This window comes from Carlito syrichta, unplaced genomic scaffold, assembly GCF_000164805.1.
Source record: "Carlito syrichta isolate Samal-C Ts95f unplaced genomic scaffold, Tarsius_syrichta-2.0.1 Scaffold303315, whole genome shotgun sequence".
Lineage (NCBI taxonomy): Eukaryota > Metazoa > Chordata > Mammalia > Primates > Tarsiidae > Carlito > Carlito syrichta.
In genome coordinates, this window is record NW_007247411.1 from 92,290 (window position 1) to 98,855 (window position 6,566).

The window sequence follows — 6,566 nt, forward strand, 5'->3', positions numbered from 1 at the left end:
CAGCGGGAGGGGCCTCGCCCTCCCCCGAAGACGCTCGGAGGGGCCCTGCCCCGCCCTGCGTGCGGGCGTCCAGGCGCGAGTCTGGCGTCGCGCGGCCGGTGGCGTTTAGCGAGACTCAAGCACTTAACAACGCGTCAGGGGCGTTTGCCCTCTGGGAGCGTGCGTCACGAACGGGGAAGCGTCGTCAGGCCAGAGCCAAGCACGCGGGGCCCGTTAGGCACGCGCCGGGCCTGCGCTCAGCGGTGGAGTGCGGCGCTCCCGGAAACGCGCCCGCGGCGCCCTGGTCCCTGCCGAGCCTGCCTGCCTGCAGCGGAGCCCGAGTGTTGCGCGAGCGGCCACGCAGGCTCTTCTGTGTCCTCGGTAGTACAGGTAACAGCAAAATCGGGTGGGACTGGAGTGGTAGAAAAGAGGGATTTCTCTCTAGAGCAGGATGATACACGGGAGAGGCAATGTTAGACCCCCGAGCTCTGAAGAATGGGTTCGGCCAGCAAAGGGAAGGACGTTTCAGACGCTGCGAGCGGCCTAAGGAGTGCGGCACCTGCCGTCTCTTGGCAACTGTAAGAAGCCTGGTGGACCGGAAAGGGTACGGAAGGGTGGAATGTGGAACGGCAGGTGGCAGGCCATTAGCCTGAAAGGGTCCACTGTTTTTCAGAGCTTTGAATACCACACAAGAGTTTAGGTTTTTTTTTAAAAAGCATCAATTATGAAATATCAGAAGACTTAAGAAGCGTGGCAGCATCTTAAAATCGCAATTTTTAACTTAAGCACTAAGTCCATTATGTAGATTTTGTCTTATTTAAATACTCCCCTGTTTAGTTATCGTGACTAGCTTGTTGCCTAGAGCTTATAAAATACTTCGTATATCTTATCACTTAATTTTCTAAACTCAAAGGAGATGTCTTCTCACTTCACAGATGAGGAGGTTGAGGCCTAGAAGTTACATGACTTGCTCAAGATTATCTACATGGTATGTTTACATTTTGTGTACTTTTATTTGTTGAGGTAGGAAAAGCAGCAAAAACAAACAGCCCCCCAAATCTCAGTCCCTCAACACATAGAAGGTCATTTCTTGCTCAAGTAAACAGTCCAGAGTAGGTGTTCAGTATTAAGGGTCAGTTCTCCATGTAATCACAGGAAGAGATTGATGTCAGTCCCACCATCTTAAACTCACGGCTTCAAGGCCTGGCTTTGACATCCCAATCAGCTGGAAAGGGAAGCTCATGGAGGAATTCATGTGGAAGGTTTTGTGGGTCTTGTCTAGAAATGTCACACATCGTTTATGTTGACATGCCCTTTGAGAGAACTTACACGGCTCCAGCTAATTTCCAGGGTGCTGGGAAATGTAGTCAGCTGGGTGCTCGAAGAAGGGAGACGTGGAGCGGCTATCCCATCTCCACACCTCAAAAAGTTGGAATTCCCTACAGAAGTGCATTCGGTGCAGCGGCATAAAACTGCTTAAAAAAGAATAAAGAGGACAACCCTTTCGGGTCCCCTCCCACTGTGGGAGCTTTTCTGTCCTCTCAATAAATCCTACTTTCAAAAAAAGCAGCAGCGTAGGTCTTTCATTGATCTTCAGACACCCAACCTCAGGCTTGTAAATTTTAGCACTTACATTCCGCAAAATAACCCCAAGACAGATAATGGGCAGATTCCAGAAATACAAAGACAGTTAACACAGTCTTGCTCTTGAAAGGTTTAAGAGCTGGCAGTCCAGTGAAACAGGTAAAACCGGTCTCTTCACCTTCAGTTTTTTTATCTGATATTACTATTGCTATATCAGCTTTTCTTTTTGGTAACTCTACTTTTTTCTAATTGGAGAAATAATACATAAAAAGAAAATACACAGAGAGAAAAAGTTTCGTAGGATGAAATAAGAGTTCTAAAGCACAGCAGCCAAGGGGTGCGGGATTCTAGGGGAAAGACTGATGAATTCTACCCGCTGTACATGTCATTTAATCACAGATTATCAATAGCAGACTCCTTTTTTTTTAAATACTTACTTTGAAAATACGTTGCAAAGGATAGCAGATACACGTATTGCCCTCCCCAGATGAACACATATTAGCATGTTGTGGTTTTTGCTTTGGATTTTTAAAAGAAATTTCAAATTTTTATATTTCTGATTGTACTTATTTGGGCTTTCTCTTGGTCATTCTGGCTAGGGGTCCATCAATCTTGTTCATTCTTTCAAAGAACCAACTTTCTGTTGTTGAAGTTTTCTATGATATTTTTGTCTTCTATGTTCCGTATTTGGGCTCTTGTTTTGGTGATTCGGATTCTTCTGCTAAAGTTAGGGTTTTGGTAGTCTTCTCTTTCCAGCTTCCTTAGGTGATTTGTTAGGCTCTCAACTTCTGATCCTTCCATTTTCTTGATGGATGCTCATAGAGATATAAATTCCTCTCTTAGAACTGATTTCATGGCATCCCAGAGGTTTTGGTAAGATGTTTCTTCATTATCATTTGTTTCCAGGAATCTTTTCATTTCTGCTTTGGTTTCAGTGTTGACCCAGTAGTTGTTCAGCATCATGCTGTTGAGTGTCCATGTCTTTGTGGGCTTTGGGGAAATTTTGTTGGTGTTGATATTTATTTTTATTCCACTGTGGTCTGAGAAGGTGCATGGCAATATTTCAGCCCATAGAATTTGTTTATGCTTGATTTATGGCCAAGGAAGTGATTGATTTTGGAGTACGTTCCATGTGGCGATGAGTAGAATGTATATTCTGTGGTTTTAAAATCATTTCAAAATCAGTGCAAGTTCTCACATTCTATTCTGCACAACTATTTTCATCTCTTCCTCCTCAGAAACATCCACTAACACACGTTTGTTGTTTACACATTCCATACTTTTAATATTATGGCAAAATATAGAGCCACAAAGCAATAGGGAATTTTTGCTTTTTGGATAAAGAGTAGCCACTCCTAAAGCTTCAAGCAGACACACTATTTGAACAAATTTGCAGTCAAATATTTTGGAATCTCAATCACTTAGATCTCCAGGAATCACAGATGTCGGAATGACTCAAAACAAAATACAACACAGCTAGGTCTTTCTTCAATCCAGTATGATGATTTTCCAAATAAGAATCCCAGTGAGCCAGGAATTGAAGGGAACTTCTTTTCACACATAAAGGTAACTATGAATAATCTATCGCAAAGATAATTTTTAATGACGAAACAGGATTCACTGGAAAATGAGCAAAGCAAAGCTCATCACTCCGGTCCAACATTGCTTTGAGGTCCTGGCCGGCACAGAATGACAGGGAAACGGCAGAAGAATTGAAAGGGTAAAAACAAATGGAAGAAATACCATACGTTCAGACAGAAGAAACATTAGCACTCACATGCTCCTCCGTCAGCCCTCAGGTTATCTTTCCATTTATGCAGTCCTCTCACACATGCACACACACAAATAAAAATGTAAAGGGCAAAAACTGAAGTTTAACTCCTTGTGTTAAATGTTCCTAAACAAGAGGGGCTTTCATATTTTAATATTTTATTCTGAGACATTCTGCTATAATTCCTGAAATCAATGTAGAGACTGATATAAAAAAATAATATTAATAAAATTCACTCCAGCCACTTGGGGGAGCTTCTTCCATTTTGCCAAAATAAAGTTTGGATGATTTATTAATTCCCACCATCTTGGGAAGACATGAGCCCAAAGGAAGTGCTGTCAGCATGATAACTACAGAACACGCAAAGATTAAGACTTAGACCTTTGAGAGACACAAAAAAATAGAAGGCAAAGCACTACTATAGGAAGACTGAACTGAAAAAAGTCAGCCATTTCAGCTCGTGTTTGACTCTCTTACTCATTAAGCATCTTAAGAGCAAGAAGCATAATTTTGATGTTCATGACACTTGCGTGTGTTGGAGAGCAATACACATTTATTGAATCAGTGACTAAAAAGTGTTCTCATATCACCATCAGCTCTGTCTCCACATGATTTTAGATTTTTCCCCACATCAAACCCAGCCTCAAAAAAATTAGTGTTTTCCATCATGGGGGATAGCCGAAGAAGCGCCTGTCCAAAGGTTCCTACAGAAATCCGAAAGAGAAATTCCAAAAATACCTGGGCAAGGATGGCATCGTGAGACTGTGCCTCCAAGTGATCCCTCTGAAGAAAGCAACTCCTTTGGTTGTACAGTCTTTGAATCAAAAACTTTCAGAACTGAAAAGGATCTTAGAGATTGGCTGGCTGGGCTTTTGTTTGTTTTTGTCATGCCTTTTTAAATGCTCACTGTGCCTTGTGAGCTTGAGATTTTTAACAGTTTAGCTAGGAGAAAACTCAATTATCTGAGAAATTTTCATGGAGGTGGATTTCATGCCAGACAATTAGGGAATCCATAGTATAAGGAGTGGAGGTCTACACATCAGACTCCAAAAACTCAAAACAATTCTCCTTCGTACATCTGAAACTCTTCCACAAATTTCTCACTGAAAAATAAATGTACTCCATGTGGTTTCTCTCACCCATGCCAGCTCCGGTGTGTCTCCCTTTCTTTCCTCTCTTCTTTCTCTAATAAACATTGTTTTGAAAAAAAGAAAAGAAAAAATAGAAAAAGAAATGTATTCCAATAGTTATTAATGAAAGGACAGGAAAAAATCAAGCTAATCTGAGGGAGAAAAAAGTAAGCTTTTTGAAAAAGAACTGCCTTTACCTACATTGATATTTTCCACACATGTAAACGTGGCTATCAGCATATTTTTACAAAAGAAGAGGGGAAAAGAATTATCAACCAAAATATTATACTATAACCATTATAAATTCTAGTATGTTTTGCCTAAGTTTATCGTTCCCCTCTCTTTCAATTCCTAATCACCATTTCAGAAGAGATGAAGGCAATAGAAACTGAATAAGGTAAAAGCAGGCAAGAAGGTAGAATGTGTTAAGATTCAACACAATGAAGTCTTCAGTGTCTCCTTGTTTTTGGACGTGAATTGCTTAGTAATTAACAAAGTAAGAACAAAGAACAGAAGTTTGAGTTCTGTGGGAAGATCACAAGGCAATGAACATACCAACTGAAATCATATAGAAAAATTAATGGAATGAAATTAAAGCCTAAACACAAATTTTGATGATTTATTAAAGTCAATGACACCCATATGTTATAAGAACTAGATTCATTTCTACTTGAAATTAATCTTTTCAGAGAATGAACTTTTCACCAATCCTTTGTATTATTTTTGTTTATTTCAATTTCCTGATCTTTAACAAAGCAGACAAAAACAAACATGGGAGAAAGGACACCCTATTCAACACATGGTGTTGGAAAAATTGGATAACTCCATGTAGAGGAATGAAACTGGATCCCTATCTCTAATCATGTACAAAAATTAAAAAATTAAAAGAAATTTTAGGAAAACTTAAAAATTAATTTAATCAACATGAGTTAAAGACTTAAATGTAAGACCTGGAACCATAAAAATATTGGTGGAAAAAACTCTTCTGGACATTGGTCTAGGCACAGAATTTACGGCTAAGACCCCCAAAAGCAAATGCAGCAAAACCAAAAATAAATAAATACAAGGAGGGATCCAAAAAAAAAAATTTTTTTTGGAGAGCAGGACCCTTGTAATACCAACTTCCCCTACTAGGTGTGTGTTCTAGGAAGTAACCGACATCAGTGCAACACTTATCATTTTTGTGAGAATCTGCATTTAGTTTTCAGTTAACTTTTTTGGAGAGTCTTTCAACACATTTTCCCATTTCATGATGGGTAATTTACAAGCACACCTGCCAACACCATGCTGAACACAGCTTTTGACCTCAAACAGCATGACCCCATTCCTCACCCTCCCTATTCACCTGATCACACCCCAAGTGACTTTTTTTGTTTCCCCAGATTAAAAAAGTTCTCAAGGGAAACATTTTGTCAGTGTGAAAGAGATGAAACAAAAGCATGGCAGAAGCACTAAATGGCATCAAAATTGATGAGTTAAAAAAAACTGTTTTGAGCAGTGGAAAAAGCATTTCAATAGGTGTGTTGCATCATATGGAAAGTCCTTTGAAGGTGACTGAGGTTTAAACACGTAAGGATAAATATACAATTTTTTATAAATAAATTCCAAGGTTTTTTGGGTCTCCCGTAAATGGGACTTAACTAACAAAACAAAAGTTTTGCACAACTAAAGAAATAACAGAATAAATAGGCATTCTACAGAATAGGAGCAGATATTCACCAACTATACATCCAACAAAAGACTAATATCCAAGATATATTATGAGCTCAAACAAATCAGCAAGAAAAACACAAATAATCCCATTAAAAAGGGGACAGATGTCATGAGCAGACATCTCTCAGAAGAAGATATACAAATGTACAACAAATGCTCAACGTCATTAATCATCAATGAAATGCAACCTATCCCCATGCACAAAGGTTAACTCCAAATGGATCAGAGACCTAAATTTAAAACCTCAAACCATAAGAACCTTAGAAAATGAAGGAAATACCCTCATGGAAATCGGAACTGGCATCCAATTCCTGAACAAAACCCGAAACCCACAAGTCATAAGAGAGAAGATAGACAAGTGGGACCTTATTAAACTGACAAGCTTCTGG